Below are 20,254 nucleotides of genomic sequence, written 5' to 3'. Positions count from 1 at the left end.
TAGACTGTTATGCCATGACCTTCAATTTGATTTGAATAATGATTGTCCATAGATTTACAATGATGTATCAGATCTGAGCTTGATGTCATGATAATTCGAACATTTTTACAATTCCTCTTTGAGATGGGATTTACATACTGGAAATACAAGGGTGCAGGAACAACTCTGGCCCCTGGAAGACCTGCCTCAGCAGGCCTGCTGGACATGCTCTAGTTGGAGCTTAAGGAGGGCTTGATGGGGGGGCCCCAGCTAGTGGTAAGAGTCTGTGGTGGAAATTCTGCCTAGTGGTAAGAGTCTGTGACAGCAGCCCCACCTAGCAGTAGGGGGTGAAGGAACCTGGACCCTTCCATTCCACAAAGTTCTGACCCAACAGCTCTCTTGGGTGCCATAAGGAAGGCATCCACTACCTGAGGTCCAGCTTACACTGTCCTCTAGGTCTCTTCCTACCATTCTTTCCCTCCTCAGGGCATGCTGTAGCTGAGGGCTTCTACAGGTTTAAGAGTCCCAGCTTCATGCAGCACTCCTCCTCCTGGAGATATTTTCCTGGTATAACCCCTCCAGATCAGTGAGTGCTGGCCTGTCTCTCCCCACCCTGATGGCCCATTTCAGACAGTTGACAAGAAGGTGTGAGGATACTTAATATAAGGAAATAGATTCAATTTGTGTAATGACCCAGCCACTCCCAGTCTCTATTCAAGCCCAAGTTAATGGTATCTAGTTGGCAAATTAATTCCAGTTCAGCAGTTTCTCATTGCAGTCTGTTTCTGAAGCTTTTCTGTTGCAAAATTGCCACCTTTAAGTCTGTTACTGAGTGACCAGAAAGTGTTCTCCTACTGGTTTTTGAATGTTATGATTCCTGATGTCAGATTTGTGTCCATTTATTCTTTTGCATAGAGACTGTCCAGTTTGGCCAATGTACATGGCAGAGGGGCATTGCTGACACATGATGGCATATATCACATTGGTAGATGTACAGGTGAACGAGCCCCTGATGGCGTGGCTGATGTGATTAGGTCCTATGATGTTGTCACTTGAATAGATATGTGGACAGAGTTGGCATCGGGCTTTGTTGCAAGGATAGGTTCCTGGGTTAGTGTTTTTGTTGTGTGGTTGCTGGTGAGTATTTGCTTCAGGGTGGGGGGCTGTCTATATACGAGGACTGGTCTGTCTCCCAAGATCTGTGAGAGTGAGGGATCGTCTTTCAGGATATGTTGTAGATCTTTGATGATGTGTTAGAGAGGTTTTAGTTGGGGGCTGAAGGTGATGGCTAGTGGCGTTCTGTTATTTTCTTTGTTGGGCCTGTCCTGTAGTAGGTGACTTCTGGGTACTCTTCTGGCTCTGTCAATCTGTTTTTTCACTTCAGCAGGTGGGTATTATAGTTTTAAGAATGCTTGATAGAGATCTTGTAGGTGTTTGTCTCTGTCTGAGGGATTGGAGTAAATGCAGTTGTATCTTAGAGCTTGGCTGTAGACAATGGATCGTGTGGTGTGTCCTGGATGGAAGCTGGAGGCAAGTAGGTAAGTATAGCGATCAGTAGGTTTCTGATATAGGGTGGTGTTTATGTGACCATCGCTTATTAGCACAGTAGTGTCCAGGAAATGGACTGCTTGTGTGGATTGGTCCAGGCTGAGGTTGATGGTGGGATGGAAGTGGTTGAAATCCTGGTGGAATTCCTCAAGGGTTTCTTTTCCATAGTGGAATTCCTCCAGGCCACATATCTATTCAAGTGACCCATGTTAAGTATCCTCGCACCTTCTTGTCAACTGTCTGAAATGGGCCATCTTGATTATCACTACAAAAGTTTTTTTTCTCCTGCTGATAATAGCTCATCTTAATTAATTAGCCTCTTAGAGTTGGTATGGCAACTTCCACCTTTTCATGTTCTCTGTATGTATATATATCTTCTTAGTATATGTTCCATTCTATGCATCTGATGATGTATGCTGTAGCCCATGAAAGCTTATGCTCAAATAAATCTGTTAGTCTCTAAGGTGCCACAAGTACTCCTGTTCTTTTTGTGGATACAGACTAACATGGCTGCTGCTCTGAAACCTGTCTTTATGGAGGGAGTTACTTTGGCTTCTGCACTTGGTACCATGTGCTGGACATCTGGGAAGGGAGAAAACCCTTGAGGGGATTACCACCGGTTCTGTTGGCTGGGCATTTGCAAATGCGGGAGAGAATAATGCATGTCCTGCCTGGAGAGTCAGTTGGCAGGATACAAGACCACTCCAAGGGACCCCCTGATAACAATGCCAGTACTAGACTACTCCTTTGAGACAATAGACTACATACCTTGAGAGAATAAACATGGATTTGATAGGACTGCTAGAGAAGAGCATGAATGGACACCAACACATACTGGTAATCGTGTTTTATTCAATGCAGTACCCCGAGGCTGCTTCTCTTTGCTCAACTAACATGGCGACCTGAGCAATGGAACTCATGAAGGTCTTTGTAAGGGTGGGGAGCCCCAAGGAAATAATTATAGACATGGGGATTATCTTCATGATGAAGAACTGGTGTGAACTACTGAATATTGAAACTCTGAGGACATCTGCTTACCAACTCAAATGGATTGGCTAGTCAAACACTTCAATGGGAACCTGAAGGGGATGCTGAGAAAGTTCGTGTCTGAAGACCCTCGCCATGGAGATTGCTTGTTAACGCCTCTCCTATTTGCAGTGCATGAGATTCCCCAGACCTCAAAGGGGTTCTCATCCTTTGAGTTGTTATGTAGGAGACAACACTGGGGAATCATAGACCTAGTTCAGGAAATCTGGGAGAAGCAAGAGCCCAAAGGTACTGGGATAATAGAGTATGTTCTCCAGCTACAAAAGAAGCTGAAGACACTAAAGGATTTTGCAAAGGAAACGGCCTTTCAGAGAGTTTCCTTTGCAAAATCCTTTAGTGCCTTCAGCTTCTTTTGTCTTCTTCTTCAGCTTCTGTCAAGAGCAAGCCTATAAGAGGGGCACCAATCCATGTAAATTCCAACCTGGTGACAAGGTATTGCCAAGCTCAGAGTCAAAGTTAATGACTAGTAGGCAAGGGCCTTTTGTGGTAATACAACAGGTGAGGGCAACAGATTATGAGATATAGCAACTGGGAAAGAAGAGGGAGATCCAGATTCTCCACATAAACCTTCTATAGGACTGATGAAACTGTAAGAGCTTATTCATAACATCCTTCCCCCTTCAATCCACAGCTGGGCCCCCCAGGCTCTGTTACCCAAGGACCCAGACACTATTTCCTATAGAGAAGGGTTCCAGCCATCCCAATGAACTCAGATGTTGCACCTGGTCCCTTACATGTTCTCATCACAGCCTGGACAAAACAGGCTGATTTGTCACCACATCATGATAGAGCCTGAATGGAAGGTCCAGAAGAGCCTACATCCCCTACTCAGAAAGATGTGGGACGTTGTATATCAGGAGCTGCAGGTGATGTTGGACCTCAGGGAGGTAGAGGAGTTTCACAGCAGGTGGCAGAGCCCTATTGTCTTAGTGCCCATGGTGGATAGGATCTCTCAGTTTTGAATCAACTTTAGGAAAATGAATGCAATATCTGTTTGATATGTATCCTATATCATGAGTGGACGAGTTGTTGGAGTGATTAGGTGCTGCAAAGTATATCTCAACCTTAGATCAGACTGAGGGTTACTAGCAGATCTCCTTAACAAAGGCATCTCAAGGAAAAAAGCAGCCTTTGCAACACCTTTCAACCTGTACCAGTTCAAGACCATGCCCTTCAGCCTTCATGGGGCTGCAGCTGCCTGCAATGGCTGATGAACATGGGCCTGCAACCACACAGCCAGTATGTGACAACCTATATGGGTGATTTACATTTATGATTGGGAGAAACATCGCAAGCATATCTTGGTGGTCCTATGGGCCCTTGAAGAAACCAACCACATGGTGAACCTGGCTAAGTGCTGGTTGGGGTTTCATGAGATAACGTAACTTGAATATACCATCGGAAGAGACAAACTTAAGCCTCTAAGTGGGAAGGCACCTCAGAGGTCCAAGGCCCAGGCTTTGACTGATTGCCCTATCCTGTCAATGAAGAAACAAGTTAGATGATGTTTGGGTCTGGCAGGCTACTTTAGATGATTCATACCCAGCTTTGCTACAACACACCTCACAGACTTAGTCCAGGTCTACACTACACACTTACTTCGGTTTAACTATGTCGTTCATGAGTATGAAAAATCCACGTCCTGGAGCAACATAGTAATGCCAACCTTAACCCCCATGTAAATGCTTTTCCTGCCGACAAAGCTACCGCCTCTCACAGAGATGGAGTTATTAAAGTGATGGGACTGCTCTCTCATGTCGACTTAGAGCATCTTCACCAGACACACTACAACTGCACAGCTGCATCAGTGCAGCTGTGCCGATGCAAGTTGGTAGTGTAGGCCTGCCCTGAGTGAAGAACACTAGCTCCAACAGGGTTGCATTGTCCAAGGTCTGTGACAAAGCCATCAGGACCTGAAAGACCATCTGAGCAAAGAACCAGCCCTCTTCCAGCCTGACCTCACATGACAGCTCATACTCCACACAGATGCTTCAGACATAGGGCTAGAGTCCAGGCTGTCCCATGACTTTAATGGGGAAGAGCATCCAGTACTCTGTATCAGCTAGCAATTGTTTCTCCATGGAAGGCCTGCTCAGCTATGGAGGACGAGGCCCTGGCAGCGAAGTGGGCCATAGAAATATTGCAATATTATCTACTGGGAAATCCTCTCCATTTGATAATTGACCATGTATGCCTTTGCTGGCTAAGTTCCATGAAAGATACCAACCCCAGGATAACGAAGTGGTATTTGGCCTTACAACCCTATGCCTTCTAGGTAGCCCACAGGCAGGGAAACAAACACCAGAATGAAGATTTCTTTTTCCAGGATGGTGGACTGTGAGGCTTGAACTCGGGCACCCCAACACCAAATGTAAGGGGCGTGTGTGTGATGAGGTGGATAAACCCCACACTGGAGAGATAGGGATTCAGGAAAAACTCTGGGCCTGCGAAGCCTGATGGATAAGCTCCACTTGGAGGAGGGGATTAAAAAGGAATCTCTTCAGCACAGCAGGGTGGTAGGCAGAGATAGACAGATATGCATTCACTGCCACAGAGGGGTAACAACAGGAGGAGAAATGCGGCATGAAGCTGGGACTCCTTGGCCTGTAGAGTCCTGTGGGCTAGATTGCAAGGGAGAACCATGAGCCATGTCATGCACCGAGGAGGGAAGAGCAGTAGGACGAGATCCAGGGAAGGATGTTAGCTGTACCACAGCTAGCAGACACCTTCTTTACAGTGCCAAGAGGTCTGAACCTGGTGGAGTGGGTGGCCTGGGTTCCCCTACCAGGAGGCAGGACTGGTGTCATAAACTCTAACAGCTAAGTGGGTGCCTCCTCCCGCTCATCCTCTTCTTCAGACAGGTGCCTTTCCTGATAGAAAATAATTTATGCCATATACATTATAAGTAATGTTTTTATATACAGTAGAACCTCAGAGTTACGAACACGTCGGGAATGGAGTTTGTCATAACTCTGAAATGTTCCATAACCCTGAACAAAACGTTGTAAACCTTTGAAATAACACCCATAACTGAACATTTAATACAGCTTTGACATTTTACTATGCAGAAGGAAAATGCTGCTTTCCCTTTATTTTTTTAGCAGTTTACATTTAACACAGTACTGTACTTTTATTTTATTTGGGGGGGGGCAGGGGAGGGACAGTTGGTCTCTGCTGCTGCCTGATTGTGTACTTCTGGTTCCAAATGAGGTATGTGGTTGACTGGTCAGTTTGTAACTCTGGTCTTCATAACTCTGAAGTTCTCCTGTATTATGAATCTGTAAATAATATACACCCAGAGTGAGTGCCATCTAAAAATTCAGTTTTCACTATTCCAGGTTTCTGTGACAACTGTGGTATCTTTCTATATTTAGAATAGGAGATACCACTTTTACCATGGAACCCTAAATACTGATTTTAATAGCTTCTATTCCACATGTGCATTCAACTCCCTGTGACCCAAACTGTCTGCCATTTAATAGACACCAGGCAGAGCTCTCTAAGATACCGCTGTTATTTCCTTCTATTTACATTCAAAAATAACAATGGTATCTCAGATACAATGGGATAGTAAATAAGGATAAAAGGTGACATTTTAAAAGTGGAAGGCTGGAGATGTGGAGAGTGAGAGCTGGATTAAACATTGCTCCCACACAAGCGGCAGCAGTGAAGAAGAGGCAGCCGCTGCAGAGGATCAAGATTTGGAACTGAGCTGCCTGAACCTCTGCCAAGCCATGGACAAAAGGGAATAGGTAGGATTCTTGTTCCAGCAGTACCTAAGGAGGAAGCCAGGAGAATGAGAAGAGCATCTGAGCTGCCACTAACTGAGAACAGTATGCAGGGAGGCTTATGGTCTGGGGCCAGCCCAAACTGTCTGTCTGTCTGCTCTCACAGAGGAGAGAAAAGACTATTGAGACCCAGCTGCTCCAAGGTAGCTACATTAAGGAGACTCAGCCAGGTACTCAGTTTCCCCAGGTTCCAGGATTCTACCCAGAGCAGGCTAAAACTATCCAGAGGGGTGGAGCCATGGGGAGTAAATCTGAGTTTGGTGTGTGTATGTGGTGGTGGGAGGGGAGTCCAGAAGGATTTCCCTACAGGCCAACCCCCTAAGACACCCCACTGTACATCTAAAGTGTCTGAGAGTCAGGTGGGAGCTCCATATTTGTGGAGTAGTTTTCTGTGGACTCTGATGGAGTCCCTCCCAAATGCCTGTCCCATGTGGTCCTGAAGGGCTTTTGATGCTCTGGGGAAGACACAAATTAAAGTGAAGACTACTGGGACTGTTTAAGACTCTAAAATATGAGATAGAGGACAGATGGACAGCTCTGTTTGAGGAGGAAGAAACAACAGATTATATGCTATAGTGGATGCTATTTGACTTTGAGATTTGTAGGTTTCATTTCTTTCCTGGGGCCAACCCATAACAGTCATTTTATCAAATGAAGGTTTTCTACTAGGAGAAGTATATTTCTATTCCTACAGTGGCTTCAAGAGAATGGCCTTTGCTCTCAGTAGTGGGAGGCTCAGGGTACTGATCCGGGCACTTCTGGGAAGTAGAAGTGCAGGTAATGATGGAAAATGTTTTATCCATCAGTAGCTGGGCTTGAATCCTTGTGTCAGCAGCTGCTCATGAGCTCTTCTTTGGCATAGGACACAGTTTGACAGAAAAGTGTAGCTTCTGACAGAGAAGGTTTCATGTGCATCCATCCCCATCAATCCTGGTTGGTCTTAGCCTCCCTCCCCCACCCCCCATCACTACATCCAGCTTACATACTGAGTGCATAAACTTTCAGCTATAATTAGAGCTGGTAAGACATTTTTGGAGGGAATATTTTTTCATTAGAAAATGCTGATTCACTGAAAACAAAACTTTTTGCAGAAGCGTGTCATTTTTGACAAAAAAATTGTTTTGAAATAAAAAATTGAAAAAAAATGTTTTGACATTTTTGGAACATACTGTTTTGATTTTCTGTTTCAAAGTGACTTCATTTCAATTTTCCATTTAAATTTTTATATACTATGATATCAGAATAACCTGAGCAATGAATCTCATTGTTTCCTGGGACACATCAAACACGTTTGTTTTGCATTCTGTTTTAGAATGGAAAATAATTAGAATCAGAAACTTTCCTGAAAAACTAAAAATCTGATTCCCATCCAGCTCTAGCTAGAGTGTGAATAACAGCTAAAAATCACCTTAAATCCCACTTTAAAACAATGTATACATTGCATCAGATCTCTTAGGATCCACATCTCTAACAAGTTTTATGTAGATGGACAAGGGTGTTGTTAAGAGCCATTCATTAACAATGAAAAGTAGGCCTGTCATGGAAAAAATTAAACCAGATTGAAAATTCAAAGTCTTCCTACTAAAATAATTATGAAGAGAAACCAATCAAAGCTGAATGGAAAATTGTGATGGGAGTGTACTACCTTTGAAAGGCTGGCCAGGAGCTGCAATCAGAACCACCTGCATATAATTAATGAGGTTCCCTTCCCCGCAAGGGCTGACCTGTTTAAAACTGGAAGAGGCGGCAAGGGAAAATGTAGTATGGAGACTAGAAGATGCATACCTGGCAAGGGATGGTGATAGCTAGCCTAGCTCTTGGAGATTTTTTGTTTGAAACTTTTTTTTGAGTAGCCCAATCCTGGGCTCTCAGGTAAGAGCCTTTAAACTGTTGTGCAAGTGCTCCTTTCAGAGGGCTTATTTAAAGGGAGATATGCTTATGTTAATTAGAATGTTTGTTTGGCTTCTCTTTGCCTCAGCTGTTAAAATGAATCCATTGCTGCCCCACTGAAGGGGAAACTGAGGCAGGCTTCAGCAGATCCATGTTTTGCCAGACAGTGGTGCTACAAAGCAGGCATAAAGACTGAGGGCAAATTTCACAGCAATTGGACACTTACTTTTAAAGAGAGACAAGAATTCATGGTCTATTTTAACCCCATTTTACAATGCAGTTCTAACTATGAGAGTCGCTACAAACTGCCTCCATAATGTTATATTTGTTTAGACCGATTTGTACCTAGACTTCTCAAAATCACACCCACTGTGAAAGGAGAGGTGTGTGTGTGTGTGTGTGTGTGTGTGCCCACCCAGAGCCCAAAGCTACTTAACCTTAGAAAACAAAACATGCATGAACTTTATATTGACACAGCTATTCAATCAATCAGGAGCATATTTTGTTAGATGTCTGAGGAGTTGGTGTGCGTATGTTTTTGTCTATTCTAAGCCACAACTACAAAGAAAAATATCAGGTTGGTAAATGAGATGCTTTACCAAAGGAAGAAATAGGCTCAAAGTATGCCGAGGAGTCATTTATCATAATACAGAGCATAAATTAATAAATGTATGCTTCTAAAAAGCAATAAACCTTCTAATTCAATTTTATTTAAATAATAGTTAAATTGTTGCCCAGTCAACCTCTCACTGTGATATGTTCAGTCTACTAAGACAAAAAGTCTACAAAAAAGGATAAATAAGTTTTGTTTTCACTAAATATGTATATGCTATTTGTATCAAGAAAAAAGCCTCTTTATTAGTTAATGCATAACCCTTAGTCACAGAGTGAAAAGGTGCAAAGATTTCCATTCAAGTTCAACACAAAGTGGAATGTCTGAAGTCAGCTCATGAGCCACCTATAATACAGCATGGAACAGATGTTATTTTTAGAGAAAATGGACTTTTATGTGCATCATACAGTTGTGAGGCTAGATTCAGTGAACCTTTCAGTGGGATTTTTTCCCACAGAAATACCTACTGATGCCTGTATGCCTTTCCAGATGTCTTGAAATGTCAAGACAATAACCCAAGAGAACACTCCAATTTGTTAAATTGATATTTTTAAAATGGTATCAGTGCTCACTCTGTGTAGTAAGTGCTGTTACATCATGTCCAGAAATGCCCCTTTTAGTGGCTGTACTTCCAAAAAGAGGGAGGATAATGTAAGAAATGGGATAGTATTGTTAAGGTTAAGATTTTTTTCATGGGTATTTTTGGTAAAAGTCATGGAACGGTTGCAGGCAATAAACAAAAATTAATGGAAGCCTGTGACTTTTACTAAAAATACCCTGGGGGAGCTACCAGTTGGAGCTCTGCCAGAGGCTGACCGCTGGCACCTGCTTCAGCCCCGGGGGACGACTCAGCCTGGCCATGGTGCCTGCTCCTGCTCTGGCCCTAGGAGCTGCTGCTCGTGCATCGGGGTCTCACCGCCAGCCCCTGTCCCGGGGGCTTCTACTTCTGCTCTAGCGGCACTGGGGGCTGACCGCTAGCTGCTGCTCTGGCCCTGCCACCGCTCCTGGGTGCGGATTGACAGCTGCTCCAGCCCTGCCACTGCAGTGGGCTGAGTCAGCCAAAGAAGTCACAGAAGTCTGTTAAAGTCACAGACTCTGTGACAGAATCGGATTCTTAAGTATTGTTAATGGACTTGACTGGGACTCAAAGTTCAATTCTTGGTTCTGCTCCAGACTTCCTGTGTCCCCTTAGGCAAGTCATGGAGCTTCTCTGTATCGCAGGTCTCCATCTGTGTAGTGGGGATAATACTTCCCTACCTCACAGCCAGTGGTGCTGGAACAGATTTTGGAATGGGTGTGCTGAGCTGCATCCCTCTTACCCTTGTCCATGCTCCCTGGAGCTGGGGCTGGGAGCAGGGCTGTGGCTCCAGGAGTGGGGGAAGCAGAGTAAGGCAGCTGGGACCTCGCATGTGGGGCTGGCAGTTGGGCGGGACTCTGGGACCAGCAGTGGAGCCCCTGGCAATGGGACCTGTGGCCGAGCGAGACCTGCAGACAAGCAGGATCCCAGGCTGGTGGCCAGGCGGGACCCCGGGACCAGCAGCAGAGCCCCCTGGGTGGCAGGGGCATGGGGCTGGTGGCTGGGATGCCAGGTGCAAAACTTGGGGGTGCTGCAGCACCCCCAACCCCACACCTCTACTTCCCGCGCTTTTGCTCACAGGGCTGTTGTAAGGATGAGTATATTAATGATGGTGAGGGACTCAGATGCTACAGTAATAGGGGGCGTTTACGTGTCACAGTTCAGCGCAACTACACCTGGATTTCCTTCTTGTGGTCCAGCAAGGGTAACCACTCTAGGCTTCCTGGCTAGTATTTCCAGCTGTATGGTTCCCTGCCTATGCTGTGAGTTCCACAGTACACAGGCCTTCTTTGCTTTCTCCTCAGAGGCTGTGAAAACTGTCATTGTCTGTACCTGTAAGCTACCAAACAGCCCTTCCTCAGTAAGCACGTTTATTCTTAATGTGTTCTTAAATACATGCTATTAAACTTACCAGAGATCACCCCCAGCTCCAACAAAGGATCTGGTAGGTGATCAGTCCTTCAAAGCCCACCAAGCGGGATTTCTGTGGTCATAAATTCATAACCGATCAAGCACTGCTTCAAATCATTCATTCTTTTCTTTGTAGGGTTTTGGCTTTTGATCTTGTCCTCATTTAACAAGTAATCAGCAGACTAAGGTCACCTCCTGAAGGTGAAGCTTCAAAAGGCTGAGTTCTTGCATTACAGGAGAGGGTATATTTGCATAGACCTCCCCATAGAGATTTCCTGGGAAATCTCCTTCTCTTTTTTGCCCCGAAAGTTCATTCGTCTCACACTTTGTCTAAAATAGTCATCTGAGGTACATAACATTGGCCATGTCCTTCCCCCACAGAGAAGTTATACAATCCCACAATAATACATAAATTTTGCATTTATAATACAGTGGACTTCAAAGCTATTTACATTTAATTTAATAAGATTGCCCAAAGATATTGCAGGAAACTGCCATACCTGTCACTATAAGTACCTAAAACAGACAGATCCCTTTGTGACTTTGGAAAAGCCACTTAATTTCTCTGTTCCTCCGGCAAGGTTGGGTTGTGTAAGTGCTTGAGAGGCACTCAGATTATTATTGTGATGGGGATGATATAAGTAGATAGCATAATACAAACATAATTCTGAAATTATGAGGCCACAGACTACAGCTAAAAAAAAAAAGAGCACTTCAAAAATACCATGGCGATGCATTTTCACTTCCCCAAAATGAGCACATATTTATGTGAGTCTTGCTTTTACTGCTAAATTATGAATTTCATGTTTTCTGAATAAATTGCTGTGGGTGGTTTATTATAACTTTAAGCAACCCTAGTTGGAGTTGCATGAGTGCTTTGTTTGCCCTGGAGTCTGTAGCTCTTGGGAACTGTGGTATCAGAGCTAGAGCTTCATCTCAGATATTTCATGTTTTTGTAATGAGTGATAATCTTCTGTTATATACACACACAGCCCCAAAATAAAAAACAAAAAACCAACCCCTTTTCTAGCAGGAATGTTAGATTCCTGCTTATTTCACATAGTAATAGTCCCTCTCTCCTACCCCGCAATGATTCCAGTCACTTATACCGAAGTGGAGAATATTTCCATGTATACAGTCCAGGAAACTGCAACTCCAAGAGGATCCTACACCAGCAGTCTCATGAGAAGGCTCTTGAATCTGTTGGATCAGCTATCATCCTGTCCCGCCCCCCGCAGAGGATATCTATACTTTCAGGAGGAGTAGCAGAGGATAAAACAGGGTGGAAGGAGGGCAGTGTTGTAGAGAGAGGAAGAGTCACCAGGGACTTGGTGGGAGATGAAGCAAGGGGCAGAGCCCACCAGGTTTTGGGAGGTGAGAGTGAAAACATAGGGTGGCATGAGTTAATTAGGAGGAACTTTTCAGAGGGTGAGAAAATGAATAGGGCATGAGCATGAGGCAATTCAGAGGTGTATAAGGGGGAGAGGTATTTTGCATGTGTGCTGGGAGTCCATCTGAATATTATGCCACCAGGTTACGAAGGGGGAAAAAAGAGAATACTTTGGGCCAGATTCTTATCTGGTATAAATCTACATAGCTCAATTGACTTCAGTGCAGCTGCGTTGATTTATGCTAGATGGGATCTGACTCAGACTTTATCTGGCTACTTTTTAACTGTAAAGTAAAATGTGAGCTTATACATTCACCTGCTCCAGTACTTCTAAGACACAGGGCACTTTCTTAAAAAAATACATCAGTATAGCATGCAGACATCATGGCTCATATTCTCACCCCCTGTTCCAGCCACTCTGCACTGTTCAGATGGCACACTGGTCAGATGCATATTTCCCTCCAGTTTGGGAGAACTGAAGAGCTGAGATGTTGCCCAGACTAGGCTGTAATATCCATTTTAGGATTGACTACAGCATCAATTACTGTCCTATTTAAATATGTATATGTGTAGGAGTTCACAGGGTGGTGGATGCTTTCAAACCTTTGGCAAAATTATGTCCTTCCTTACATCCACACAAACCAATTGAAGCGATTCTGTATTTGTAAAGTGAACACTAAAGGTCTACACTTAGATCTGTAATGCCAGCAGCATGGTCATCATTTTACAAGATACAGTTACAGCCACATGTTTCACAATATGTGTAGTCCATTACACTATTTGCAGATGACATTCTATATTCCATGATCACATCTTTTAACTATCACATTAAAAGTTGATGCAGATTGAACTAAGATTTCTCTGCCTTCACAATCCTTTTTTTTTTTTTTTTTTAGGTCCTTTGTGTAGACTAGGTTACACAGCCTATTTACTCTTACAAGTCAGTTATTTAAAATGACAAATGCCTTCATCAGTTTTATGTTAACCAAAATCATAAGGAAATTTTGAAATGTTTAGTGCTTAAGATATTTTTAAAGCCCCAGAAGGCAATTTCATTTTCTTATGATGAAGAAATAGTGATTATGAAAATAATTAGATAGTAAAGATTATTTAGAAAAATTGTGGCTGATAATTTTCTTACTGTTCCATTATTTATACAGTGTGAATTGTTCTTTTGCTCTTATTTTTGATAATTAACAATTTATCTCTGTCTTTATTTATTATAAAAAAGCAGATTTTTTTTCCCCCTGAAGCTACTGAATTGTTTTGTTATCAATTAAGAAATTATGCATTAATCAGATTCAAGACAACCATGGATTGGCATAAAGGAAATATAGAAAGGTAGCAATAACAGTCAATTAAGGCAGTGTGCTGGAAGGCACTGAGGGCCTATGGCATTTGGAACCAGGAACTAGGGCTCCAGGTTGAGAACTTGACAATGTTGCTTTCTTAGTGGTTCATGGAACTCTTTCCTTCCAGTTCAATCTGCAAGGGTTTACCCAATCCAGATTTAACTCTGAATTTTAGTTATGAACAAGTGCAAAATCTCCAGGTGAAATTCAGTCAGAACTGATGAGTTCCACCTGAGTTATGTAAAAATAATTAATTTTTACCTCATAATCATGCAAAATTCATCAACTCAGGTTCACACAAAATTGGGTCCACGTTTGGTTATGCACCAGTGTGAGTTTCCAAATGGATTTAAGACGGAGTTTCATGTAGAGCACATTTCAGTAGTGTAATCTCAAAGTAATAGACAGGAATCAGAGTGGCACGGTCTGTCACTGAAAAAAATTGTTGCAATCTCCTGGGCCAAACAGATTCCAAGAGGCTGTTTTGACCACTGTTAATTACCTAACCAAAACTCCAGATTGCAAGCCTTGGTGACAAATGACACACACATTTTATAAAAGTGGAAAAATAAACTCTTTACCACATATTCTAGCTGCTTTACCCAGCCTACAGGGATTCTTAACCCTTTTTGGTCTAGACATTGTTCTTTTTTATGGAAGACATTCTAGGTGGAACCTTGGAATAACGTGAATAGTTCAGAATTTGGGGATACTATCTGCCCTTCTTACATTCAGGATAAACAATACCTAGGACTTCAGACCCATTGACAAAATGGTAAACTGTTTGATATAGGGCATATGTATTCCAATTGCTGTTTAGGGAGATACACTGGCATCCTGCTTACTAAAATAGCATTTATCATAATTATTGTCAAAGCTAAACAAAACTTCATCTTTTCTGATACAGATTGGGGGGGTGGGGAATAAATCAGTGCTCTCAGTTTCATTTCACTTCTCTCGTTGATTACTTAGTTATATTTAACCAATTAAAACAGACTGACATTTTCTAAGAATTAAAAACATATGTATTCTAAGATACAATTAAGATCTTTTATTGCTAAAAGAGAACAGTTATTTGTCAATGAACATCTCCCCTGGCTACTTCAGCTATAGCCTGTCATGCTCAAAGCAAGCATTTATTTTTTCCCCCTCAGTTTGGAGTACATATGATGCCAGTGGCTGTTTTAAATTGATGACAAGGGCTTCAATCTGTGAAGTCTCCATCAGAGAAAGAATAGGGGACACCCAACAAAAAAGACCCTGACATATGTGCTTCTTTAAATGGGCCTGATCTGAGGCCTTTTTGAAGTCAATGAAGAGACTCCCCCATTATTTCCCATGGGCTTTGGGTCAGGACTAATTTTTTCACTTCCTACAGTGGAGTCATCTTGATTCCTGAATGGATTTTGTAATTTCTTCCTAATTTGTCCATCTTGAATGTCCAACACTGCAGATAATTTTTTCTCATATGCTTTTTCTCATACGCATTATCTTTATTTCCCCCCCACATACTTTCTGGTTAATAACCCTTATCCTACAGAATATCCAGCTTAGTCTCACACTGGAATATTCAATAGATTTGTGCACAAATGCCAGACAGTAAGATGTCAAAATCACATCCCACATTTGAGATGAACAGCTGTTTAGCTAGAAAGCAGAATGTGTCCTCTGGTAAGGGGTGCAGAAAAAAAATAGGAAATACATGACTATGGAAAGGCAGTCTATATAATTTTATAAAGTGTATCTTGTCATTGATTCTTGAGGTGACATGAGTTCTCAGCAGAGTTTGTGAGTTAATGCTGAATTTTCTTCCTCTTTATTTTCTGTTTCCTATATGTTTACTTCTCATCCTCAGAGCTGTCTTGGAATTTCGTCATCCTGTTGCAGCTGTAAAAACTGCAATACCAGCTAAACTAACCGTGATTTATCTTTTACTCAGTGTCATTAGTTAATGGGAGTGATCTGTTTTTTTGCAGAAAAAATTCCGGTTTATCTAATCTGACTTTAAATAGTGGTATACATGCTTGAGAACATTCTGATCTTACCTGTAATGTGATTTCATCCTGTTGCACTTACCATTGCTGAAAGCATAACTTTCTTTAATTTTTAGCCTGGTCATCTTCACATGAAAGAAAAGAGTGACCATTGCTATTGGAATCCCCATGAAAGATTTTTAGATCTTCTTTCAGCAGCTGGGAATAAACACATCAATTTGTTTATATCAAAGTTTGTGAAATGTACAGAGAGGTGGCTTCAAAAGGTCAAACATAGGACGGACCTTGCTGGAATATATCTCTACAACAGAATCCCTGTTCAACCCCCTTTTTATTGGGACAGTCTATAACCAAACATTCCATGTTTCATAGATTCTGATCCACCCTCCAATAAATCTACTTAGTTTAGAAACTGTGCATTTAAAATTAAATTATGGGGTTGTATGCTTCATAGCTTGTATAGGCCAAGCTTATTGTGCATACCAGGGGCCTCTTGCATCTCTCCATTCTCCCCCACAAGATCCCTGGGTGCCATCCTCCCATGCCCCTCTGTTTTAGGGGCTCCCTGCAACAACCCCCTGTTTCCCCTGCCAGGGGTTCTGTGTGTCCCCCATTACCCCTCTACACATACCAAATTCCCCCATACCAGCAGCTCTGTGTGCACCCCCATTTCCCTTCTCTCCATGTCAGGGGCTTTGCATGCACTTCCATTCCCCTTCCACCCTCAATTCTGGGGTCTCCCAACCTTTGCCAGTGGCTCTATGTGCCCCATTCCCCTCTTTTTCCCTCCATGGCAGCTCAGGATCCCCTATTCTCCACACACACACACACACACACACACCAGGGATCATGTGTATGACCCCTTTTCCCTCTGGTCCAGTGCTTCTCACCACCATTATTCTTTCTGTCTAGGAGATAAGTCATTGAGTGTGTCAACATGTTAAACTGTATTGTGAGGATAGGCAGAGATCAGATAGGAGTATGTTTATGCTGGAAGGCAATAATGGGTTTCCATGAACGAGTTATTTGATCTGGGTAAACAATTGCAGGAATACTTGAAACTATAGCTGTGCTAAAGAACTGGCAGGGACTTCATATGTCTCCCATTTCCCATGTTTTGGTTTTCCATTTTTCTCACAAATAATATATTTCTGGCCATTGATGGCTAGAACATTCCCTGAAAACTTGGAATTGAATTGGCATTGAAAAGTAATTGCATTAGCCAGACAAACAAATACAGAAATGCTGTTAAATTGAGTGTAAAGCCTTCAAATGATCATGTCCTTACTGAAAACACTGTGAAAATGATTTGTTTGAGGAAGGGCATTCATTTTCAAACTCATGGGTCTCTTTCCATGTATTGGTTTAGCATATTTGAGCTATAGTTGCAGTGTTGCAATCTCAGCAGATCCATTTAATTCTCAACTCAAAGATACATATATTTAGACTTGGATAGTAACAGGTATAATTGATTACTTTTCCAGTACTTGTTGGAGTTAAAAAAAAACATATCAACATGACCAGAACTGTCAATTTAAATCATTCAAAATTTTTCAGAGGATGAACAGTGGGACAGATATCTATTTGGCTTGCAGATACAAATTGCTCAGTTAATATTTCACTATTAAAAAGGGACTTTGTATCTCCAGATCTGAAATACAAATGTGTTCAAGTAGGCATAAAGCCAATCAAACTGCACGTTCTTATGCATTTATCAACTCACCACTTGTTTACTCTTTCTAGAGTAACTATTAGCTTTGCATTTAATCTGCATAAAGTTGCCTTCTTTAATGTTGCTTGATGGCTCACTGCACGTTATCGCAGTTAATATTTATGAAAGTAATAAATAACATGAATAGTGCTTTTGTTTGCATCAGCTCCCAATTTACAGCTGGAGATCTTTCAACAATAAAAATTAGAAATGAAATAATATTGTGTCAAGAACGGTCTAAGTAATAGTATGTGGAGAAAAGTTCAGTAAAACATGAACTAGCATAGGGATTCTTGCAACAAATTTTTTGGTGGCCTCAGAATGTGGCCACCAACTCTTCCTGGTGGGTGCTGTGACAATTTTTCCTAAAATAATTAATTTTAGGAAAAATAAATGTGCACATTATACATGTCTCCGTCATAGTAATTAATTTTAAAAAATACATACAGTTGTCTTTACTTCTTTACAGAAAAGAAACACAAATACAATACCATGCAAGCATTGTACGTTTTTGTTGCTGTTTCTTTTGCCTTTGTGGTTGCTTTTTTTTTTTTTTTTTTTTAGTAGACTTGCTAGCTAATAAGTCTGCTTCCCTGGAAAGCAATATTTGTCCATTTCTTAATATCACTTTTCATAGCAGCAGATTTGTTAATTAACTGGCAGGTAGTGAAAAGTTATATTAACAAACATACAAATGTCATGTTTCACAACAACAGACTTACTCAGCCCTGGCAAGCCAGGGGACAAGTTAAGCCTGGGATGGGGAGGTGGGTAGGGAGGCCGTGTGGGGGGGGAAGGGGGGCTGGAGAGGCAGCCTGGGCCAGGGCAATGAGGGGGACGGAGCCCGTCACTACACAGCCAGAGCCTGAAGCCCCAGTCGGAGCCTGCCAGTGCGTGGCAAGAGCCTGCTTCCCGACACCCCAGGGCTGAAGCCGGAAGCCTGAGCCCCACTGCTCTGGGGAAGGTGGGGAACTCACACTGGCTGGCTCCAGGGGTGACAGGGCCCAATCCCTGCTAGTGGCCCTCGCCCCCATCACTGCCCAGGAGGCTGCGGCCCCAAGCAAAGCCGGGTGCCGCCTCTGAGAAACGCGGAACTAGCAAATCATTTTGAATCTGTTCCCAAATACCCTTCACTTCCTTAACTGTGTGGAATTGCCTCTAAAAAGAAAATGGGGTGGAGGCGGAGTGCCTGAACGTCTCTCCTCCCCAAACCCCGGAGCCTGAGAGGGTTAATTTCATCCTACTGCTTTAAATTGTTGCCACTTTAAGAGGCGAGATTTCCCTGGCTGTGGCGCTCCACATCGCGGCCGTGGGCTGGAACGAGGCATCTAAAGATGGCCTGGTCCCTCCGCGAGCGGGTTCCACCCGGGGAAAGGCGGCACGGGGCTCTCCACGCCGCTAGCCTAAAATCAGGGGCTCGCTGCCCGGCAGCCCCAGAGCGGGACTAAGTACGGCTGCGATGCCCGGGGTCTGCGTGCCTGTAAGCGGCTCCGTTTCCACCTGGTTTACGGGTCGCTCCCCTGCGCGGCGGCGTGTCCGGCGGAATCACCGTTCCGCTGGCAGGCAGCACGGCTCCTGCAGCGCCTTCTTCGCAGGGAGCAAAGGGGCTGAGCAGGACAAACGCGCAGCTCCGGGCCCGACGGCTGGGTAGGTGGCTTCTAACGAGACGCCCTTCCACGGAAGCAGGGGACCGGAGAGCGGGGAGGACCCGCCCCCGCCTCCCCCTCATGGGCACCCAGCGGGAAAGTGCGCTTGAAATCCGCGCGCGGGGAAGCGCCCGGCTGTGTGACTGGGGCGAGCCGCCCGCGATCACCGCGCGGGTTCGCGGCCCAGCCTCCGGCCCCCGCCCCGCCGCGGTGCTGCCGAAAGGGCACAGCAGCCCGCGTGTCTGCGGCCGGGGAGCGCGGGGCTGGGTGGGGGTGGGGAGACTTTACCGAGTGCCAATGTATTCCCCGCACCCGGGTACGCCGCCGCTGTGCCAGCCCGGGTGCCGTGTGAGCGCCTGGGAGTGCGGCGGCCTCCTTCCCTGAGCACCCTGGCAGAGCACAGTTAGCCAATCCCTGCTACAAGCGCGTCCCGCCGCGTGGGGTGTGTTCACCAGCCCCCCTGACGGTACGAGCTCGCTCTCTCCCAGCCCCTCCTTGGTGAGCCCGGCACCGGAGCGATTTCCAAGCTCTGAGCTAGGGCAGGAGAGGCGAGCAATCGGCAATATACAGGGGTCCACCTAGAGCAGCGTCTTTAAAGATGCAACAAGCGTCTCAAGCCTTTCCCAGCAGGGACCCGGCTTCAGTCATCACTAAGACCATTGCTTTGTCCAGGGATGTGTGTGCGTCTGCTCCACTCTGCCCCCCACTTCTCCAAGGGTCTGTGCACCTCGCCTCTGTTTGTCAGAGGGTGGAGATGGACTGCGGCAGAGAGATCACTTAATCGTTACCCGTTAGGTTCACTCCCTCTGGGGCACCTGGCATTGGCCACTGTCGACAGACAGGACACTGGGCTGGGTGGACCTTTGGTCTGACCCAGTATGGCCATTCTTATGTTCACCTCGATTCCCCTCCTCCCTCTAGAAATGCAGTCTCCTATATCCACAAACTAGAAGGAGAGGAAAAGGCATGTATCCTGGGAAGTGAACAGGTTTGTCACTGATTTATTCTCACTTTTACTGAGACGTTAAAGGCGCTCTCGGGAAAGGCAGGATTCTACCAGATCCTACCATTTTTGGCTCCAGACCCTCACATTCCTCTGCATAATTTCTCCTACTTCACAGCCACCTAGGCACTCTGAGGCATCCCCCCGGCACAACAGCCTGCAAAATCCCGGATCCACCACTTGGATCTTGTTAGATCCAGCAAATGTGCCCCCAGCATTTCTACCCCGTTAATATAGAACAAGTGTAGGCACTCTTCCTGTACCAACAAGAGTCTCGGCAGGGCCGCATCCTGACGCAACAGAGCA

General features: G+C 44.2%; 1 protein-coding gene and 1 long non-coding RNA gene across 3 annotated transcripts in view; one reads left to right on the top strand and one right to left on the bottom strand.

Annotated features, from left to right (window-relative positions):
* SNTG1 (syntrophin gamma 1) overlaps window positions 1–20,254 on the top strand; it is an 814,219-nt gene that overhangs the window by 278,198 nt on the left and 515,767 nt on the right. Inside the window, exon 1 of one of the 2 annotated variants that reach the window (XM_074944401.1) lies at window positions 18,622–18,946. The exons of the other annotated variant lie outside the window; for it this stretch is intronic. The gene's annotated coding sequence lies outside the window, so the exon portion shown is untranslated. Of the gene's footprint in view, window positions 1–18,621; window positions 18,947–20,254 lie in introns of those variants that run through there. 2 annotated transcript variants of the gene reach the window in all.
* On the bottom strand, window positions 5,715–19,366 carry LOC141982382 (uncharacterized). The gene is made up of 3 exons (XR_012638050.1): window positions 19,234–19,366; window positions 15,671–15,786; window positions 5,715–5,852 (listed from the first exon to the last, which is right to left on the bottom strand). It is a non-coding gene; the product is annotated as an uncharacterized LOC141982382 (long non-coding RNA).

The sequence above is a fragment of the Natator depressus genome, chromosome 2 (genome assembly GCF_965152275.1).
Source record: "Natator depressus isolate rNatDep1 chromosome 2, rNatDep2.hap1, whole genome shotgun sequence".
In the NCBI taxonomy this organism is placed as follows: Eukaryota; Metazoa; Chordata; order Testudines; family Cheloniidae; genus Natator; species Natator depressus.
This window is presented reverse-complemented; position numbering and strand designations above follow the sequence as displayed.